This window comes from Lytechinus variegatus, chromosome 2 (assembly GCF_018143015.1).
Source record: "Lytechinus variegatus isolate NC3 chromosome 2, Lvar_3.0, whole genome shotgun sequence".
NCBI classification, from domain to species: domain Eukaryota; kingdom Metazoa; phylum Echinodermata; class Echinoidea; order Temnopleuroida; family Toxopneustidae; genus Lytechinus; species Lytechinus variegatus.
The window spans coordinates 79791517-79814626 of NC_054741.1; the positions used below are offsets into that span (position 1 = coordinate 79791517).

Sequence of the window (23110 nt, forward strand, 5' to 3'; positions counted from 1 at the left end):
TTGTTCACATTTAAAATGCATTTGAAGATATTTTCTTTATATTGTTACTGTTAAAAATCTTCTTACATTATTGTGTCAGTACAAAATGACTGAATTATATTAAAAATTTGTTGTCTGTTCATGAGTAAAAATGATTCAGAATTTTACAACTTTAATCATTGTACAGGGTCAGTAGAGATTAAGCTATATTAATGATTATCAGTTTAAGTAATTTTTTAGAAAGAAGGGCTGTATACATGTATTTTGAAAGTATCACAAAACAAATTAATGTGAAGGGTTTCAATTTATCATATTGTTTTAATATCAAATGAAATTAGATGTTTATATTTGAAGGTCATAAGGAACTGATACTACACCAACTGAACTTGTGTATTCACAAGAGACCCCTCCCCCTCATACAAACCATATTGTTAGGCTTTGTTATATACAACCCTACAGTTATTAATCTTTAAACCTGTGGTAAATATAATTGTTCCATTGTACAAAAGCAACAATTTTTATCCCTCAGCTTTCCTTATATACTCTTGACTGTTTCTTCTTTTTATGGTCTTGTCTGATTTGATATGAATTCTGCATAGCAATCCAAAACATTCAGGGGGCCATTTATAAAGCTTTTTGTAAGTCAAGAGTAACTTTAAGAATGACTGCTGATCCTTTCTTGAGGTAAATGATATTCACCATTAAATGTTCCATTATGTCATATACCCCTTTGGAGAAAGACCGCAGTTCAGATTGCAAACTGCGGTATTTTACCCCAATTTGCATTTGAAAATCTCAAAAATCATTTCCAAGCCCAGGGGGCCATTTCATAAAGCTGTTCGTAAGTTAAGAGCGACTTTAAAAATGACTGGTGATCATCGCCAATGGTGTGTACCATTTACAGCAAGACAGGATCACCAGTCGCTCTTAACTAATGAACAGCTTTATGAAACACCTGCCTGATCAACCCCGCTTGGCCAGGTAATCCCGCTGTTTCAATTTCACCTCCACAGGCCAGATTATGAGCGTTGAGCCAAGGACGAAATGATAAACCACAGCTGTGCTATTACGTAAGACTTCACATTTTCAAAGGCATATTGTATTTAGAAATTCAATGTTGGTCCATTTTCAATTTCGAACGAAGAAAATCAACCTTGAAAAAGGAAAATAAGGGAATAAAATGGCAGCATGCTTTGCAGGAACCGCGCTCGGGCTGTTGTGCTATCTTCGGCCTGAGGTCAAGAAACGGGTGTTTTGATACTTATATTGCTTGCTTGGGGCAGTAGGGTTTGTCCTACTTGGAGAAGAGAATTGAAACTGGGGTATAGTGTTCTCAAATGGAGGTTTTCGTCATGATTGGTGATTATTTAGCGCGTAAGAAAAATTCACGAGTCATTCTTAAAGTCGCTCTTAACTTACGACCATCTTTATGAAACAAAGTGTCATGTTTTAATCTACAATCAATTCATATGTCATTATGGGGAAAAGGGGTTTGGCTTTCATACAGAAGTTGTCGGGGTGTGGTAATGATCATTTCCATGTAATTGAATGAATTTGAAATTTAATTTATTTGCATTTTGATATATCTAGGTGTTTTTTTTATGTCAGAACTGTTTCATAAAATGTATTTCAATGCAGATTCACAGTTTATTTTTCCCTGCCGGGTTAGTGGTAAATAATAATTCTATTTTTTTTTTCGTTTTGACTTCTATTTCCAGACTATTCGAACTTGCATATTTTATCATCATTTTGTTAAAATTTTGCTTTTTAATGTTGTTTTATTGCCAGTAATGAAATAAAAGTATTGATTAAATTTCAATTCTGTGCATTTGAATTGTATATTCTGTGAGAAATGGTGAACTCCAATAATGAAGCAGTAGATTATACAGTCTATATACTCACTACTCTTTATCTCTTTCTCTTCTTTCTCCATCTCTTTCGCCTCGTGTCTTTTCCATAGCAAGGCTTGTTATAAAATTTCTGCTTGCATTCCAATATTTAGTTCATTTAAAAGAAATGGTTGTTACAGATCAAATTGTATTGTTGTTGTTTCATTTATTTCCATCATCGCTAATAATAATGAAAAGAGTATATATAAAGACAAACGACAGTCCATTTACTTCTGGATGATTGGATCTTGATAGTCACATTACTGGTCAATTTTGATGTTGAAGTCTCTTAAAGCCTCTGTCACCTGTGATTACAAGTTTGGATACAGAATAGCATCAACACTAAGGGATATAGATCAAGAGAGAAGAAAAATATAGCATTAAATTAGCTCATACCAAGAAGAGATTAATCCAACCATCCTGCATATGCATTGGTATAGTCGGAACACACAATATATATGTACTTCTGGAATTTGATTAAAGAAGGGATTATGTGTTTATAAATCTAACACGTTGTTTGATGTTTCCTGTGAATAGCCAACACTTATAAATTTTGTTTAAGTTCAGTGAAGTACGTAGATGTTATGTTAGTGTAAAATTTTTCCCCAGTGGTTACATTGGTTGCATAGGTGACAAATTTCTTGAACTTACACTGAACCCTCCATGATGATGTCTGAGAGCCAAACCTGTGATGCCCTCAAGATGAGCCTCATCCGAGTGTTGATTATAAACTTGCACCTTTTCTCTGGACATTCTTTCCATTAAATGTTAACATCCATCCAAACGTCTAATTCTGCATGCATTCTTGATAGCAAACTTCCTGAAATTTTGATCCTGGAGGCTCAATCCCTTCTTCAGGCCCTGTCACCTGAGTAACATTGAGCAATACAATAACAAAGGGGGCTAAATTTACTCTTCAAATAAAATCTTCAGAAAAAATTGTTTTGTCTACTGGTATATTTTACTTATTTTATATAGAAATTAACCCTATTAACAGAGGTCGTGGAATTGAATCCCAGCCAATGGTAATATTTCTTTCAGCAAGAAATTGATACACTTTGTGCTGCACTCAACCCAGGTGAGGTGAATGGTTACACAGCATAATAAATTCCTTCAATGCACCTGGCAAGCGCCTTTAGAAGCCAGAGCTAATGCCAGGGTAATATATTATAGGCCATTGAATAGGCAACTAAATAATTGGCTCCTGATTAATGTTCTATAATCTGCAATTTTTTTATTTTCATATTATATGTGAGAATGTATCTTGCCTGCATATGTCCGCAATTACGAAGAGGTAGTATGCAAATTTAAAGCGTAATAGATGAGAACTTTGACTCTGCACTATTGAAAAATAGTATACTTATTTAAAACCTCCAATGTGTTGCCAAATTGTGTAAGTGTTTTTCACAACATATGTATTATTATTTTTGTTTCTTTGCAACAGATACAAATACTTATGTTTATATATGGTATACAATTTGTTTTTGTTTGATGGAAGTGAAATAAATAAAATTGAGTTGAATGATAACAATCATCATTAAGGGTTGTTGGTTTAGAAGTGCAAAAATATTTATAAATCAAACTGATGGATAAGTTAATCATGTATACAAGCTAGAATTTCTGAAAATATTTTAATTCAATTTATATTCGTTTTCCTGTCTGCGTTTATCTCCTTCATTCGCTGAGGTGTAGGTGGATTATCCACCTTTGCTTACCTTGACTTGTCCACCTCTGCTTTGCCTTTCAAAGGCTTTGGGATGATACTAATCAAACTTTTGTACAAATATTTGATTTGCACTCCTCAATTTTTTGGTCTCTCGGTCGGGATCTTGGTGCTATGGATGTGCTTCTGGGCAGGTTTACAGACAGGTCCAGACTTTTTCCTCTCAACCTGAATGATCTCTAGAGAAAGAGTAGACAATTAGAATGGAAAACTCATAGATATTCTTGATATATACCGGGGTACCGGGGTATTTTTTTTCATGACAGCAAACTCCCTGAAAGTATTTGATGTCCCTTATATATATGTATACCAAAGATCAACCAAGTTTACTGTGCCAAAGGTTTCATATAATCAGTAATTTGAATGTTTAATAACAGAGCAATATTAATAGAATACATATATACCACATGTAGTACATTTTCCCGAAACTTCAGGCAAAACTGTCCCTGTTATTTACATGAAGCTGAAGTGTCATATACATATTCTAGTTTCTTGGATTAAGTGTATTATATAATAATCATATTATGAACTGACATACTCATTTATATTACTTATTTCATCATTAGTTCAATATCTATTCATTATAGCAGAAAACAAACTAATGAATAACACTATGCTTTAATCCTCATATAACAATCCAGAACAAAATATATTGCCATGACTACTAGATCCATTCAGTCTGTACATATTTTCAGTGTCTACTACCTTTTTATAGGTTTATCCCAGCCTGTATTAAAGTCATAAACTGATAACAAATTAAATCAGTAAAGATAAGTCTGAGGATAGGTGTATATAGGCAGTTTAGGAAGCATAGATTAAGAGATATCAAGTGGTAGAAATGAAATGTTTAAGAGCTATTTACGAGAGTTGGGCCTTGGAAAGAAAGACGGGAAAGGGAAGTAAGGAAGGTATCGGGAGACAGGAGGAAAGTTGCCATAATTGAAGATATATGTGAATTGGAAGGATTAAAAAAAGACCCCCAGCGAGGGGTGAGATTAATAATGAGTTTGATTTTTTCTGTCCCGACCAAACCGTCTTATCACACTCCTCGGTCTCCTTATTCTTCCCCCTCCTCTTCTCTCCTGAAATCATATTTTTTACTCTAATTCACCAATGAAAGAGAACTTGATGCAGCTCGTAGGTCCAATTTAGTGGAACTTGTTAGAACTAATCACTAGCGTAATGAACAAAAAAAATGAGTGCAGACATGGTGTGTGGAACAAAATTTCTAAAAAGCTGCGAGCGAGCAAAATTTTGGACCCTTATTTTGTGATTCAGAAAATGACATATTTCACCTTTTCTTCTTTCTTTTCGCTTTTTTCCTGGTCATGAAACCCCCAATTCGTACACCAGTGGTGCATGGTGGGCATGAGAAACAAATCTAAACAAAATGGTCAGAATGACTGACATATAGAGTCTATTCGTGAAAATCTTCCCACCACATCTTTTTTTCTCATAAGTTTGTTTAAGAACAGGTACCGTACTGCACCTTGAACCACCTTTTATTTTTCTCAAAAATTGACTGTTGGGTTCTATTACAGCACGGTACCGTAAGGGCACTAGTATTCAACCCGTTTGGAGAATTTCCTCAAATATATAGAAACATAGAATTTACCTGAATTTCAGACACGTCTTATTTCTAACAGCAAATGCTGGTTATTCTTTTCCGTTATTTTTTTATTCAACCAGTCGACTGTGTGCGCGGGCGATCGAATTATACGGCGACGGTTTTTTGCACTAGTATTCAACCCGTCTGCACTAGTATTCAACCTAGCGATGAAAGATGGTCCTGTCTCTCAATCTGCCCTTGTCCCATCCGACTATGGACTAGTCACTAGACCATTTGAGAAGAGACCAAACAGGGAATTAATCAAAGCCAGAGACTTACATAGATCTAGATCTAATTTAGCAATATAAACCCTTTTGAGATTTGCTATCTATCCTCACTAGGTTGAATACTAGTGCAATTCAGTGCAAAAGGCCATCGGCGCATAATTCGATCCTACGCGCATACAGTCGACAGATTGATAAAGAAAATACCGACAACAGATTACCCTGGAAATAACAAAGGTATGAAATTAAGATTTCCATATTTCTAAATATTTTTGGAAATATGTCAAAATCTTTGAATTTTGCCGGGTTGAATACTAGTGCCCTTACGGTACTTAGGTCCAAATTTGATACAGATTGAGTTAGTCCTGTTGCTACATGAGAGATAGCAAAGTGGTAAGGGCAGCCGTGGTAAGTACCTTCACGCAAAAATTCTAAAATTGAGGATTTTCGATGTCCTTTTTCTGTTGAGAGCTGAGCCTGAGTTGAGTGTTGTGCAGATCTAGGCCCAATTACTTATCTCGGTCCCGCGAGTTCATTTTTGTGTGTGCTACGACGTACCGAATGGTAACCCAGGGGCCTGTTGCATGCACTCTAGGCGACACCGCAATACTTACCCGTGTTAAGAAACTGGGACTCCACTCACGCGCATTTGGGCCGCCCTAGCTTAGAACTAAGCTTTCTTTCCGTAAAAAAAAATTATTCTTATGATTAAATAAATATTAATTAATACATGAATACTGTTAAATCGGTACTCACCGGTTCTCTTCTTGAATTTTCTGCCAATTTCCCACGCTGCTGGCTGCAATTCCGCGGTAAATTTCGTCGCCATAGAGAGCTGTTCATGCAACGTTATTTATAAATGGAGCGCCCTTTACGAGAGTTGTTAATGCCGCGGAGAATTCGTTAGGCATTTTGGCCTGTGTTCAAGGCGTAGCTGTTCTATTTTTTTTATAAAATTATGTGTGAGATCGAAATCTCAGCGAGTAAACACTCTTCCAATATGGAAGAGTGTATACTCGCTGTGATATGATCCCGATAGGGAGGCGCAACACCCCCACCCACATGGGCGCAAACCCCAGGGCCGGGGACATGTCCCCTCACCCAAAATAGTAGGGGGCACATTATGAAATGTCCCCCTACTATTTTTGGTCATGTCGTTCAAATTCGAAATGTATTTTGGAAGAGACGATCTTACTTTTGGCATGCCCCCTTTTTTTTGCTTGTTTGCTTGTCAAATTTCTTTTGGTCAAGATGACCTTCTTTAGAGGGTGATAAACCTTCTTTTTTTGTTTGTTTTTTGCTTGTCAAATTTTCCAGCCCCTGGTCCCCCTACCTTTGGGGAGAGATTTCCGCCCTTGCAAGTAGACATATACTCTTGATATTGTTTGCGAATCTGCACGGGCGTCGATCGAGGGCTGGGGATGAGGAAAAGCGGTGAGACGAGAAAAAAAAATAGAACTTAGAAGGGAAAAGGCGACAGAAAAAAAGTGAACGAAAGAAAAATTAATGGAAAATAAAAGGGAAGAGTAAATAGGGAGAAATGTGATGGGTAAAATAAATTATGGGAAAAGAGGACAGAAAAAAAGTGAACGAAAGAAAAATTAATGGAAATAAAAGGGAGGAGAAAATAGGAGAAATGTGATGGGTAAACAAAATTATGGGGAAAGATTCTGGACGCACTATTCATGTTTTATCATGAAAAGGATAAGTTATTTATCCGCGAGCAGACACTTTTTGATATTGTGATCTGAAACTGGATAATGATTTAAATAGAGAACAATCTGCGTATCTGAATTAACGTGTGTTTTAGATTTCGACCTAGAATTTGGGTATTCTAAGTAACTTTCTTATCATGAAAATCAATAAAGAGAGCGCAAAGCGCGAGCTAAAAATATATGATATAACAAAGGGTGAATTTAAGCTCTGTAATGCAAACACTTTGTGGGAAAATTGTGAATTGTGATGGATCACAGTTAAAAAAGAGCTGATGTATTTTATTTTTATTACTTTGAGTTTTTACATAGGACCGGAACATGCTATGAGGGCATTATGTCATCATATGAAATTGATGACCATCTTCCTATTTCTCTCGCATGGGAGCGCGAAATGTGTTAATTTTATGGCCTGAAAACTGGACATTTAAAGCACTTTGTAATTATGCATAAGAGGCATTATATATCTATCAATGCGAGCAGAAATCGCGAGTCGAAGTTTTTGATAAACTGTCATCAAATTAGTTTGATTTAGAATTAATATTGGGATATACATAACCGACTAATCCAAATGCTATAGCGTGCGGCGCTAGCTGATACGTTTTAACAATCTGACCTGAATAGGGAACTTTTTGAGAACTTTATGGAATACAGGAAAATAATACGTACCTGAAAATTCAAATTTTGCGAGCGCGCAGCGCAAGCAGAAAATGATAATGTTCAGATGATATCACAGACATTTTTACAGAGCACTTTTTAAAAATCAATTTGTAAATGAAACAAAATAATGAAAGTTCAATTTCCCAGCTGAAATATGTTTTGTATAATGACTTCAAAGTTTGATTTTTCAAGCTCCATATTGAGCAAGATATGCAAATACCCTAAAAGACAATAAGGCGCGAAGCGCGAGCGAAAATTTTTTATCCTAACAAATAGATTTAAAAAAAAATTATTTTCAGAGTCTTCCCCTAATGTTATTTCATTTAATCATGTTCCTCCTCTTATGTTTGCCTTTCTTCTTTTTTCCTCTCTTTTCCCTTCCTTTTCTTTTTTCCTTTCTTTTTTTTTCTTTTTTTGCTCCGCCAATAGGGGGCCCGGGGCCCGGGCCCCTCGCCCCCCTGGATCCGCCTATGTTAGCGGTTGTAGGTATAAATCGCGCTCTAACGCTCTAAAACTGTGTTCTTTATCAAAAAGCTGTCTTTCATATTCATTTTGTTCGCAAAAGAATATAAAGTTAATTTCAATCATTGTATATAGTTATCCTGTTTATGATAAAAATACTTAGAAATTGGGTTAGGTTAGGGTTATCAAATTATCAGGGCAGAAAATATATATTTTTTTCTCATTTTGCGCGTCGAGCTGGCACTATTTGATCTGTGTTATTATGTTTTTGATGACATTCATTGTATTCACAACAATAATTATTAAACATTGCGCACGCGCCGTGCGCCGCATGAATTATGTAGATCAGGTGAATAACTTACCGCTACACACGAGCAGTTGCTCTATATATTCTATGTAATATAATATATAGAGCAACTGCCCATTTTTAATGGTCCATAATATACCCACTTTCTTCTTTTTTTGGAACGAGTATGAATTTATCTACTGATATACTGAATGTACAATAAAAGTCATTATCATGTATTTCTTGGCATTTCATTTACTTTTTTTACCATAATTATATCACACAGCTGTTCGCATAGGCCTACGCCGTCACAAATAACAAAACAAAATCTCACTTTTTTTCTTTTTTGGGGGGGGATAGATTTTCCATACGCATACGTACAATTTTTCAAATTATTTTTTTCTGCTATTTTCATAATAAACTTTAAATGATTTCGCCTTTGCACTATTATTTTTTAAAGACAAAATTACATCATCATCATATCATCGTCACCAACTTCATTCTCATCTTTATCACCACTACCACCATCATTATTATCATCATCATCATCATCATCACCGCCACCATCACCACCACTATCATCTTCACCAAGATAAATCCTGCTTTTTTTCCTTCCTATTTTCCTCTTTTTAGAGGGCACACCACCACGCCCCCTTACTGGATATCCGCCTCTAACGTTTGTTGTTGTATATAAGTTGGCGGATGCCTCATGAAATGAAATAATATAAAATAAGGAAAGGGAAACTAATTAGAAAAAGGACTGAGGAGAAGAAAAAAGAAAGCCAAACAAACAAGAAAAAACAATATCAAAATTTTGTTGTAAAGTCTTCTACGTCAGTTTAATAATTATGTTTTCAATGAAATGAGAACATAAAAAAATGAAACAAGTAAGATGGGCTATACATCGTAGCAAAGAAATAGAGGGAAGCTCCGAGACAATAAAAAGGGTGAGAAAAAGAAAAGACTTTGAAATACTCACAACACGAGCATAATAAAAAAATTGGAATACCCTTATAAAAAAAATTGAATGGTATACCATTGACTACCATTTATCATACACCATTGATATACCATTGGAATACCATTCGCACAGCACCCACCATACACCAATGGTATACCATTCAAGCCTCAATGGTATACCATTCAAACTAATTTAAATAATTCGGACCTTACTATTACCATATTCATGAGCACCATTTACCATTCATATACCATTGATCAAACACCATTCACCATTGATCTACCATATGGCCACTATAGACAGGTTTACCATTGACCACCATTCACCATTCAGCCACCATTCACTGGCCTACCATTTACCATTCAGCCACCATTCACTGGACACCATTGGCCTACCAATTACCTTACACCATTCACCATACACCATTCGCCTACCATTCAACATACACCATTCGTGTACCATTCACCATTCGTGTACCATTCACCATTCGTGTACAATTCACCATCCGCGTACCATTCATCGTACACCATTCACTGTACACCATTCGCCGTACACCATTCGTGTACCATTCACTGCTCACCATACACCATTCAACTACCATTCGTCGTACACCATTCACGTACCATTCACCGCTCACCATACACCATTCAACTACCATTCGTCGTACACCACCACACACCATTCACCATTGATTGACCATTCACTTTACACCATTCTACCATACACCGTATACCATTGACCTACCATTTACAGTACACCATTGGCCTACCATACACCATTGAACTACTATTCACCGTACACCATAGGCTTACCATACACCATTGGCTTACCATACACCGTACACCATTGACCTACCATTTACCATACAACACTGTCATACACACTATACTATTAGTCAACCATTCAAATAACACCATTGGTCATACACTATAGACCACAAGTTCAATGGTAGACCAATGGTTTACACTGAATGGTAGACAGTAGAACAACGATGTGCAATGTATAGTAGGCCAATAAAGTACAGTGAATGGTAGACCATTGGTGAACAGCATATCTCTGGGGTTAGTGGTAGGCTTAATAATGGAATAAGTATACACAAGAAAAAAAAATGAAAACAGTTACTTATTTCAAGAACGTCAATAAAATGTTTTTACTATAAGAAGTTTAAGTACAGCATAAATGGCACAGAGTATTCACAAGTATAGACTTTATAATTAAAGCACATAAGTTATTAATATATATGACTTAGCTACTCGTTGATATCTATACTCTGTCAATCTTGTTATCTAAAAGTAAACATGCATCAAGACAGAGTTTGATTGAAAAACACAACAAATGAAGGCTAACATTTCCAAGAATAAACCTGTTCTCTCATATTGCTTTTTACATGGATTGAGTACTTGGCAAAACCACTGTTCTGCATACAAACCTGATACTTGTAATACAATAAACTTGATGTTAAATCTGTTGTGTGTAATTGCTTTCAACGACATTAATAAACATTTTTTTACTAATAAGTTCAAGTACAAAAGAGTATTGACAGGTATGGCATAAAAGCACCATATTATGAATACATGTAACTGTGCGACTCCACAAGAGATCAATGATTGCACTCCACATAAATATTATGTTAATCTTCCTATAAACAAATTTACATGTAAGACAGAGTTTGGACAACAAACTAATGAACACCAAATTTCGAAGATTAAACTCAAAATGTGTGATAGCCTTCACATGGCCAAATGAATAAAGGGTACCACACCTAGAAGAAATGAAATATCCCCAAAAGGGGGAAAATAGTACTCCCAAATTGGTCTCTTTTTTCTTTTCACCTAAAAAGATATATCAATGGCATGTTTCTACATAGAATTGTTAAAAGGTATTACCCGCCTAAGTATCCAGAATCCCTGATAACTTTCCTGTAGAAACAGACGCGATGCGGTTTATTGATAAATTGCATCGCGCAAAATACGGTTTCTCATAACCATCTCTCTGAGAGGTGGTTATTGCCATGTTAATCCGTTTAACTTTTCTGTAAAAACACGGGGCAAAATAGCATACGTGTCTGGCTTAAGTGCTTGAACCAAGAAGTGCGATCTCACAGTAAACATATATTCTGGCCGTTTTTTATCTCGCCAGCTGATCGCGAAACGTGTACCTGCTACAATGAGTGAGATCTACCATGAATTTTGAAAATTTTCCTAACGAGATGCAATTTTTGACATACCAAAATGCAATGTGAGGTTATAGGTTGAATTTTCCGATTTCCACCGTATTTGCGACGCGAAATGCAAGTTAATCAGATTATTCAGTCTGTAGAAACAGGTTGGTTTAAGAACGATAAGGTTATTCAAGTCCGGAAAAGATAAACTGTTTTTAATGATTTACTGTAGAAACACGCCAAAAGTTTATCATAAATACAATAATGATACATTAAGAAATAAATAATATATCACACATAGAAAAAAAATATAATGAAAATAAGGAAAGAAAATTATTCAATTTGGAACACTAAAAAACAGAAGAAAAATAGAGACCTTTTTTGCAAAATATATAGAAAATAATATATACAAGATACCCACTTATTTCTTTTCTGTCTATTTTTGTTGTGTTATATTGTCTTACACAGTAAATCAGTAGTCAATCGTAATTTTTTACAACCGAGCTTGGACAAAATTTAAATTCATATAATACAAAAAATATATAAATTGTGATCTTGTATATTCATGAGGACTTGCAGAGAACAGTTTTAGCAAAAAATAACAACTTTAATTCGTCAAAACTTTGTTAATCCTAAACAAATTTGGATGAGATTTTCAGTGTTTTTTGTTTGTCTGATGTACACTTTGAATTATATCACATAGCTTTCAGTCTCGAGTACCTCTAGCCCTTCAATCAAATTGGTTGGACGACCGGTTACACTTTACATATAACATAGTTATAAGGAGAATGAAGGGGACCATAGAAAGAAAGCATGAGAAAAGGGGAGATTTTGGTAGGGAGAGAATGAATCAGAAAAGGATCATGCTGAAAATTTCATTAAAATCTGATAATAACAAAGTTATTGAATTTGAAATTTAACAACATTTTGGTAAAAAATTAACCCAATGTACACACGATCGTCAGGAATATTTGTTAGGCTTATTCTATAAAATGAAATAATTATTTCATATTTTCATACATGTGTGTATGATATGTCCCAAGTATCATATCATTATTTCCAGCAATGCATATCTTCACATTAAAGGTCTAGTCCACCACAGAAAAGATTGTTTTGAATCAACAGAGAAAATCAGGCAAGCATCATGCAAAATATTTCATCTAAATCGGATGCAAAATAAGACCCTCACTTTTTGTTTTGGTTTTCATTGTTTGAATTGTACAATATTTCAATTTTTTACGGATTTGACAATAAAAATAAAACTTTATTTCATAGGACAATGAGGAGAAAATTATAATATTTCATATTTAAAAAACAAAGAAAAGTGAATGAGTGATGTCATCAGTTCCCTCATTTGCATACCGACCTGGATGTGCATGTAACTATTAAGTGAAATTGAGCGAAACTTAAAAATGTCATACCTTTCTTATTTTTCATCCGATTTTTATGTTTGATTTTTCTCTTTTTAATCAAATCAACTTTTTTGTTAGGGTGGACATGTCTTTGAAATAAATTTTCACTCCATTTTTTATAGTTCTCGGAGGACAAAATGTAAATTAGCGCGACTTCTTGTAATAAAATACAAAAGAACAAGTGGGGATATGACATCACCTGGGAACGTCGTGGTCTAGTGGTTCTGACTCTCACCTTTCAAACAGAGGGTCGTGAATTTGAGTCCTAGCCATGGTGTGTTTTCCTTCAGCCCGAATTTCATCCACACTGTGCATCACTAGACCCAGATGAAGTGAATGGGTACCCGGCAGGATTAATTCCTTGAAGCTGTAATAAGAAATATTGGATGAAAACAATGCAAAGGACAGTATATTAGCTAAGGGTTCAAAATATGAATGCTTGTCATGTGTGTAAGCTTTCTTTAGAAGTTCATATATTTTTTTATATATTGAGAAATTTGCAGTATACTGTACCATTCAATTGAAGGATACCAATTAACAAATATCAACAAAATATTTTGTAAAATATGATAAATAAATTTATGTTTAACCATAGATGGGTAGACAATAACCTATTATATAATGGGAGGTTGCCCCAATGATGACAAATACCACAACAAATGAATACCTGGGGAAAAAGTGTCCACCCTTCCCCCCTCAGCCAACATACTGATTTTTTTCTGGGGGGGGGGGTGTCAGAAAAGACGTGTGCTCCTCTAAATAGGGATGACATTTGTCCTTTCTAAGGATTTTTTACCATTCCTGACAAGGTTTTTTTTCAGCTATGCCACTGCAGGAATACAATCTGTTTTATCTCATGAAGTTTTGCATTTTTTTCTACTGAAGAAAATTCTTACACACCTACCTTTCATAAACTCCAATTGTTTCTTGTACACGGTACGTTTTCTGTGTTCAACACCCGTCGTGTCATTCCAAGATAAGGCTGGATCATCTACCTTATCATCCAGTGTATCCGTCGTCCAAACTTTGAAAATGAAATAAAATCAATTTAAGTGTTGTAAAATCTGCATGTATGTGCAGATACAAACAAAAATAGAATACTAATATAGTAAAAGAAAAATAATGATCTTAGAACTTTAATGTTAAAGATATTTTTCATGGACCTCTGATTACCAGCCCAGAATTTAGGATAAAAATAAGGAAATGTGATAGTATTTCAGCGTAGTTCAGACAAGGCTGTATTATAACTGTGCATGCTTTATACTAGTAATAGCTATGTCATCTGAAATCAAATTTCTAGAGCAGCAATTTTCAAGAGGGTAATCGATGACATAAATTCCATTTTTCTGGTATTGACAATCGCAGAAGCAGATCCAAGTGGGCACATTTGACCTGTGCCCCCACCTTGAGAGCAATAGTTGATGTGTTTGATAAAAATGTGGCTTTCTTACACAAGTGTTCTCCCCCCCCCCCCTTCGAAAGTTACAGCAAATATTTATATTAAAAATATTGTCTCATACAAGAGGATCTCCTTTTTGGTTTGCTTGTTATTTAAAGTTTCCTTGGGAAAATGTGCCCCACTACCCCCTTTGAGAAATCATGGATCCGTTCATGGACAATCATATGCCAGTGGATGAACTCCAGACGTTTTTTAGGCAAGTTTTGATCAGTAAATAAATAAAAACAGATAAAATGTGATCACAGGACAAACTTAACTTTAAAAGAGGATAAAATTTACTTTAAAAATTGATATGCCTAGCCCCATGAAAGGATCTAAGAATACCCTCCGGCACTAATGCAGTTTCACACCAGCCAACTCACAGTGAACAATTGTGTACAACGGATAGCGGAGCGTGAACGTAGCGGTCGTGTACATTTTTGCTTATTACATGACGTCATCCAGCCACTGCCGAGAACCAATTTATGAATGAAAATATAGTAAGCATGCGCAGTGCAAGCCTTTTGTTTCCCCACACAGAATTCCACCAAAACAAGTGTGCAATTCCCTATCACCTCGTACCAAAATCGACCTAGAATTTCAATTTTCCTATATTTTATATGAATTATGAAAGGTATTCTCGGAGGATCTATTTTCTCACCGATACCGCACAGGTAAGCGAATTTTGAATACTTCTTGCTTTTCCGTCAAAATCTTACAAATTAGCGTCTATATGTCATCGTGTTCCTTGGAATTTGTAGAGTCTATCGCAACGTGCATAAAGTCAATTGGCTTCCGGGTTTTGGAGCGTCGCGTGAATATGCATGAAATTGCAGTTTCGATAATTTTCGATCGATACCGGAGCGATCCGATCACGAACCAAGACCATTTACCGTGTACACAACATGACCGGATATCGTTATCGATACTTCCGCACGCAGTCCAAAAGAATTATTTTTGGGACCACGTGGTCATGACGTGATCTGCGCTATTGACCAATCAGCGGTCTTCGAATCGCTGTGCGGAGACGATCTATCCGTTGTACACAGTCTATGGACAATTGTTCGTTGTGCATGCAACTTCAAGCAAAACTCCCCACCAGAATTGTCTACACACATTTTGAGATCAATACACAATATGCCCACCACTTTTCAAAATATTGCGGATCGCTTGGATTCGCCGTCATGTTGATATGGACCGAAGTTATGCGATCAAAAGATTCGCATGCGGCATGCTGGCAGTTTGTTTGCCACATGTTAGCATGATTTGGTTGCTAACTTCAGTCCATATAAATATTACGGCGAATCCGAGAGATCCGCGAAGTGATGTCTACGGATTAGATCAACGACGTCGAGATCGAAGACTAAATACAGCCATTCCCAATATTTTGAAAAACGGTGGGTATATTAACATCGAAATGTGACTGAGAGACCTGTCATGACATTTGGGAACAAGTTTTGGTGATGAGGTATGCTGGTAATCGGCCGGTGCAAAACTGCATTAGCGCCAGTTTTCTCTGCATATTTATTGCAGCCTCTGTAGAAAAATTGAATAGGAATCGTTTGTCACTCCGTCCAGTCACAGTTCCACACACAAAGTGCACATTTTACCATTGAAATAGTATGTGCAATGAGTGGTGTGTACAGTGTAGCAAAGTTATAGACCTGCGTAGCCTTTATCATTTTTTAAACTTTAGGACCCTTACCATGTTTCACCTCCATTTTATCTCATTTACCAACATCTATCAACAACAACAACAAATTATAGGCCTAATTTCAAAGCAATATTTGTCGGCAAGTTTTCAATTTCAGTAAATTAACGTGTGCAGTGACGGTCTATTTATTCACAATTAAAACTTTGACAGTCTTGACATTAGCATTAACAAATCATTCATTCACGAATTCAATGTATTCAGAGATGGTTTTTGTAAAACATTGACAATAAACATCAGGCAATATGAGCGAATTACTATTCAATGCTCGCCGATCTTAACTCTGCCAATACAAAGCATAAACCATAAGCACTCCCTATCGTCAAAGCCACGTCCCGGCCCGTAGAGCAGCGGCCAGCGCCAACGGGGCAGTGACGGTGGCAGTGCAGTGGTCGTGCATGTCGTGGCAGTACAACGACATCTAACATTTTGAGACAATTTGAGAAATAAATCAAAGAAAATTGTTATAGAACTTACTGTTATAGCCTTCTACAAATGACTTTGAAGTCGCTGTCCGAATCTGACCCATGTTCCTTTAGTTTTTGATGAATTATCGACGGACTTATCAACAGCAAAACGGTAGTACCGGTAGATCGAGTTTTCTTTTTCAAATATTGCACTTGGCGGTTAGACGTTCGCGCGTGCGTAGTGCGAGAACAACACGTATAATAGAGCTACCTGGCAAGCAGCCAAGCGGCCCCTCTCGCCAAAGCATATGGGGGGGGGATAAATTATGACAAAATATGGGGGGAGGGGACTTCTTCGCCAAGATAAATACACATCCCGATATGGGTGGGGGGGGGGTGAATTAAAACCAAATCAGGGTGTCTTTTTTCCTCTCGATTGGTTCTGGGTTGGAAACCATGATGGCGTGAGTGCATGCCACTGTTTTCCTTGGATCTTGGAATCTATGAAAAAAGTTTTCGATCCCTTGGCTTCACTTTTTTTTCCTGTTCTCTATGTTATTTTCTTTTTTATTTTCGTTGTCTTTTTTCTTTTCTGTTAATCTTTCTTTTCTTCTTTGCCTTTTTTCTTTTCTTGTTTTTTCCCCTTTATATATATTTTTTACTCACTCCTCTTCCCTTTTAATTTGCTTTTGTAATGATTGAAATTGAGATTTCATTCAGTAGATTTCTTTTCTGTTACATTGTACTATACCCTGTATGGCGGCAGGGAATTTTGATAGGGGTGAGGGAGCAAGACCATGTGGATAAATCATTTCAATCAAGTAATGCCGGCCTATAGAATAGCTCTCCTCTTTATAAACGCCGTCCACAAGTGGGAAAGAATATTTAGAGCCTAAAATAGAATTAGAATTTTGGAAATATCATTTGTAAAAAAAGGGTGAAATAATTCATGATTGGAAGCAGCTATAATAGCGTACAAATGGGTCAGATGGGGCTTTTGACGTTGCAGACAGACCAAATCAGGGTTTGCGGATGGGAATTTGATAGAGGTTGGGGGACCAAGACAACCAACAGTGAATTCATTTTTAGCAAAATATGGGGCATTGCAAGAAACTTGCAATCGAAGCAATCGAACGCAAATCAATTTCAGACTCCAAAATCATGAGAGTCATACTTTTCATTGCAAACTTGCAACTGATCCATAAAAAAATCCAAATTGATATGTTCTAGATAAACTTAATGTATCATCACCTGTAAATTTGCATCTGATCGAATTTTGGGATTGATTGCAAATATCTTCTTGGAACACTAAATATATAGTTCTTTTTATAAAAAAAAGCGGCCATAAACAAGCAAAATGATTATAAAAATAGAATAAAACTTATTAATTAAAAATCAAAACCCTTTTTATCAAAAAAGATTTCATTGACCGATTGATTTTATTTTTGCATGCACCCATTGCATCAGATTTAAATTTATGTACAATAGTAAAATATAACAAATTTATAATATTGTATCATAACCACTGGATTAATAATATTTAAACACATATAGACCTTTTACTTAATAAGGACAAAGACAATTTAAAAGAATGCAAGAGACCATGTTTACAATCATGAGCGATTACACTTGATTTGGGGAAGCTGCTCGCATAAAAGTCACAGGTCAAATATTTAATTAACTCTAAATACCTTTTAATCTTTGATATATTTTCTTTAAATCTTCGGAATTATGTTAATGGGTAATGCAATTGGGCATATCATTCAGCATTAACACAAATGGCATTATAGGCAAACACCACTAAGCCACTATAGCTTTACAATTATCCAACATGATTATATTATATACCACTAGGCACATACTACTAAGACACCATATTGATACCAATCATACCATTATAGAGGCACATACTACTGAGACACCATTGAATACCACTGAGACACCATTGTATACCACTGAGACACCATTGGGTATATAATGGTATACCATGCAGTCATACCATTAGAGGCACATACTACTCAGCACCATTTGACACCACTGAGACACCATTGGGTATATGGTATACAATTCATCATACCAGTCATACCATTATAGAGACACATACTACTGAGACACCATTGAATACCACTGAGACACCATTGTATACCACTAAGACACCATTGGTGCATGGTATACCATTCATTATACCGGTCATACCATTAGAGGCATATACTACTGAGACACTATTGAATTCCACTGAGATACCATTGTATACCACTGAGACACCATTGGATGTATGGTATACTATTCATCATACCAATCATACCATTACAAGCACATACCACTGAGACACCATTGAATGCCACTGAGACACCATTGTATACCACTGAGACACCATTGGGTATATCATGGTATACCATGCAGTCATACCATCAAAGACACATACTACTGAGACACCATTGAATACCACTGAGACACCATTGTATACCACTGAGACACCATTGGTGCATGGTATACCATCCATTATACCAGTCATACCATTAGAGGCATATACTACTGAGACACCATTGTATACCACTGAGACACCATTGGTGTATGGTATACCATTGATCATACCAATCATACCATTACAGGCACATACTACTGAGACACCATTGAATACCACTGAGACACCATTGTATACCACTGAGACACCAATGGATGTATGGTATACTATTCATCATACCAATCATACCATTACAAGCACATACCACTGAGACACCATTGAATACCACTGAGACACCATTGGGTAAATGGTATACCATTCATCATACCAATCATATCATTAGTCACATACCACTGAAACACCATTCGGTATATGGTATACCATTTACCATTAAATAAACTACCAATTACCATTAAGAACTTACCATTGAAACACCACTTAAATACCATTCGCGTACCATTTACCATTCAGATTACCATTCAACTACCATTCGGCACCATTCAAATACCATTGGCGATTTTTATAAGGGTAAGCAAGGACAAGTAGCTGAGGGACACCCCCCCTCTCTCTCTAGTTATTTATGTATCAAACTCGCATACACAAGAATTTCTTACTAATCAAAATATTGCGAGCAAAAAGCACGAGCTGACATTTTTTTAAATATTCAAAACTGATAGAGAGACACATTTTAAACAATTCATGAATCATAATAATTATACAACTAGCTTACCAATCGAATCATTCGATTGCGACAAATGATCTGAGAATTAATGCTTTTAGGAATTCATTAAATTAAAGCAAAGTATCTCAACATTAAAATAATTAAGGCGGGCGCAAGGTATCAGCTACTACACCGATAATTTTTTTTTTGACATTTGAAGTATTTTCGGTAATCATGAAAAAGATCGGATATTTCATGAAAGCTCAAATCCCGAAGAGCGGAATATTTTTATTAATTGACTTTTTAAAAAAATGTTCTAAGCCCCATTTAATATTTGATTATAAGTCGATGCATTAAAAGCTGAAAAAATAAAGTATTTTGTGTTCCTCTATCATAATTGTCTTTCTCTTTAACCCTGGTTCTTTTTTTCTGGGGGGAAGCATTTTGGTTAAAAAAAGAGAAAAAAGATAATTGCTGGCTTGTGGACGCCCGGTGTGGACGGTGGTAGGGACACCCCCCCCCCCCCCCCCCCCCCCCCCCCCCCCCCCCGTAGTTACGCCAATATGGGACCAAATGATCCTAAATGTCCGAGGCGAAACTTGTGCAATCAAACGTTATTTCTGAATAAATTAAAGCTTGCGCTGTTCAACTTCAATCTCTTTCAGCTAAATTTGCGATGAACGCTGCGTTATGAAATATATAGTTATCAACATCTGGCGAAAAGAATAACCGACCGATCACCTGACGAGAACGCGTATACGTGATCTGCATATCAGGTCCGATCGAGAGTCAGAAGTGAAGGACAACTGCCAAGAAAATCAGGAAAAAGTCGTCAAAATGTAAGTTCCCCTTCATTTCTTTCAATTTTTTGTTACTTATTGAAGCATTAATGTATCATTAAAGCAAAATTTCAACAAAAGCCTCAAATTTAGCTAGTACTTTTGTTGAAATTACAATAAATTTAGATCCACATAAATCTCTAACCCAATTTTAGCACTGATGTCGCCTATGAGGTCCATACATGTAATGTTTGGACCTCATTGGTACTAGGAGTGGTTGCATGACGAGATGAGCGATACGTAGGAACGTCCTAGGACCATTCTTCCGAGATAGGAAGATTGGCGACAAATCAGCGCTTTCCGTTTCACGAAGGCAATTTTGTCTTCCAAGTCCGCGACATCGTTTGACATCGATATTATCGGAAAAATATTTAGTCTTCATCTTCACCTGAACCTTTTATTTCGGAATGGCGACTTTTCATAAAATCATTTATTTCAATAAAAGGAGATCAAATGATGTTTTATTTATTACTGATTGTAGAATTGATGTATGGAGCTTACTTTATGAGGTAAAAAGAGAAAAAACCTCAAAGATTCACAAACATAACTGAATAAAATCGAATTTTTCATTATTTCCCTTATTTAGAACACGGTGTCCTTTTAGAGACACCTTTCATTGATATTTCAACGAAAGAGACCCTTGTCCGGTATAAAAATTGATTTAACTAAGTAATTTCAACATTTTATCAGTTCAATATTTTGTATTTTTATAGAATACTTACATTTAATTGTAATTTTGCAAATTATGCGTTAATATGTTATTTGTTGAGGTAAAAATAGGGTTTGAATGGAGTACACAAAATCAACAGTGTCTGATTGTACGAGACTAAAAGGGAAAATATGAGAGGCTGCGTGTGAAAAATCTAATTTATTTATTTGATTTGTCAGATATAACGCAAGAAATACGAGTGTTTATAGAGTACCTCAGATGCATGATGAGTAACCGAAGACAAGGAAAATATGAACATTGCTGCAAACATGGCCAAGTAAATAAAGTAGTGCTTTGCAATAATAATTAAAACATAGAAAAAGTTGTGCAATCCACAATGGAGAAAATAGTATTAACAGAAATAATGCTAAAAATTAAAACGATCATAAACGTTGGTCATATCTAAAGTTGATCACTTAATTTTTTTGGAAGTTTATATAAGAATATAAGGTTTAAGAATAGGCCTATACAAAATATATATGTACAATATTTCAAAGTTAAGTAAGGGAGGAGTAGAGACTACCGTGATCCTTTTAACATGACATAGGAGCCGAAAGGGGCCTACCCTACGATTTAAAATGTGCCTCTTTGTATGGATTTTCCATAATATTTTATTTGATAAACTTATCTTCATTTGTATAACGATTGTGATGGATTCGTTAGCTAAGCCTAATCTGCATTTATTAGCTATTTTGATACTGCAGATTTTTGTTTTGTGTCACTGTTTCACATCTCAAGTTATCCCAAATCCAAGAATTAATTTTCATTGATTAAAATTAATCTCATCAAAAAATAATGTTTAACATCTTAGTTTTGTATCGTTTTTTTGCTTAACGCTCTAAACATGCCTTTTTTTCCCTTATATTTTTTCTTTTAACGAAGTTTGTTTTCATGTTGTTGAATTGTTTATAATGAGAAAGCATGAGGGATCAGAGAGATAGTGTCGCCATTTCGATAGTTCAAGTTTATTTTTTATGGAAAAGGGGTGGGGATATAGGACAGAGGGAGAATAAAAGAAAACATATTAAAAAAAATATTTGGGCCTACATTACCCCGGAGAAGTTAAAATGACATCCGTTTTTGGTCGTCTAGTCGACGTGAAATTGATGACAACTAGCCCCAATATAAAAGATAACTTGGCGCCATCCCAGATAAAATCGATCATCAACCCCTAAAAATATGTTTAAAGGTGATATGTCAGATGGTCAGAGTGGCTTGCCGTAAACGCGTTTTCTCTCAATGCCGACGGTGGCGGGCGGTGTGCAAAGAAGATCATGCCTACGTAGGACATGTCTGGAGGTGTCTTTCCAAGGACCATTCTTCGTATCGCCCAAATCGGCTTTGGGAAACAGTTGAGCGATATCTTGTTCTTACGTAGAATGGTTCTACGAAAGACCATTTCATGCAACAGGCCCCAGGCCCAGCCCAGGAGCCATACTGGCAAGACTTCCATATGTCCCTTCCACTAAAATTGAAAAAAAAAATATGGAGAAGGATTATCAAGAATTATCTAACATATATCTAAGAGATTTAAGAAGGAAAAGTCGGATACATACCAAAATATGGCTTTAATTATGGAAATAAAGCCATAATAACATATTTTGGTATGTATCCGACTTTTCCTTCTTAAATCTCTTAGATATATGTTAGATAATTCTTGATAATCCTTCTCCATATTTTTTTTTCAATTTTAGTGGTGGGGACATATGGAATACTAGTAGAGGCGCTGGTCCAAAAATTTGGATTGTCCCAGAAAACAAGGATATCCTCATAAACCAAGACAAATCATGTCTTGATAAATTG

The 23110-nt window shown here is 35.8% G+C and overlaps 1 protein-coding gene and 2 long non-coding RNA genes across 4 annotated transcripts in view; 1 reads left to right on the forward strand and 2 right to left on the reverse strand.

Annotated features, from left to right (window-relative positions):
- Positions 1-1635: 1635 nt before the first annotated feature.
- LOC121409185 lies at positions 1636-3766 on the reverse strand. The gene is made up of 2 exons (XR_005969130.1): positions 3584-3766; positions 1636-2736 (listed from the first exon to the last, which is right to left on the reverse strand). It is a non-coding gene; the product is annotated as an uncharacterized LOC121409185 (long non-coding RNA).
- A 1983-nt stretch (positions 3767-5749) lies between these two features.
- LOC121409187 overlaps positions 5750-23110 on the forward strand; it is a 34096-nt gene continuing 16735 nt past the window's right edge. The window contains exon 1 of one of the 2 annotated variants that reach the window (XM_041601037.1): positions 5750-5832. The gene's annotated coding sequence lies outside the window, so the exon portion shown is untranslated. The remainder of the gene's footprint in view (positions 5833-23110) is intronic. The other variant, XM_041601038.1, reaches the window with a different exon arrangement.
- LOC121409188 lies at positions 13430-16745 on the reverse strand. Its single transcript, XR_005969131.1, has 3 exons — positions 16705-16745; positions 13983-14102; positions 13430-13445 (listed from the first exon to the last, which is right to left on the reverse strand). It is a non-coding gene; the product is annotated as an uncharacterized LOC121409188 (long non-coding RNA).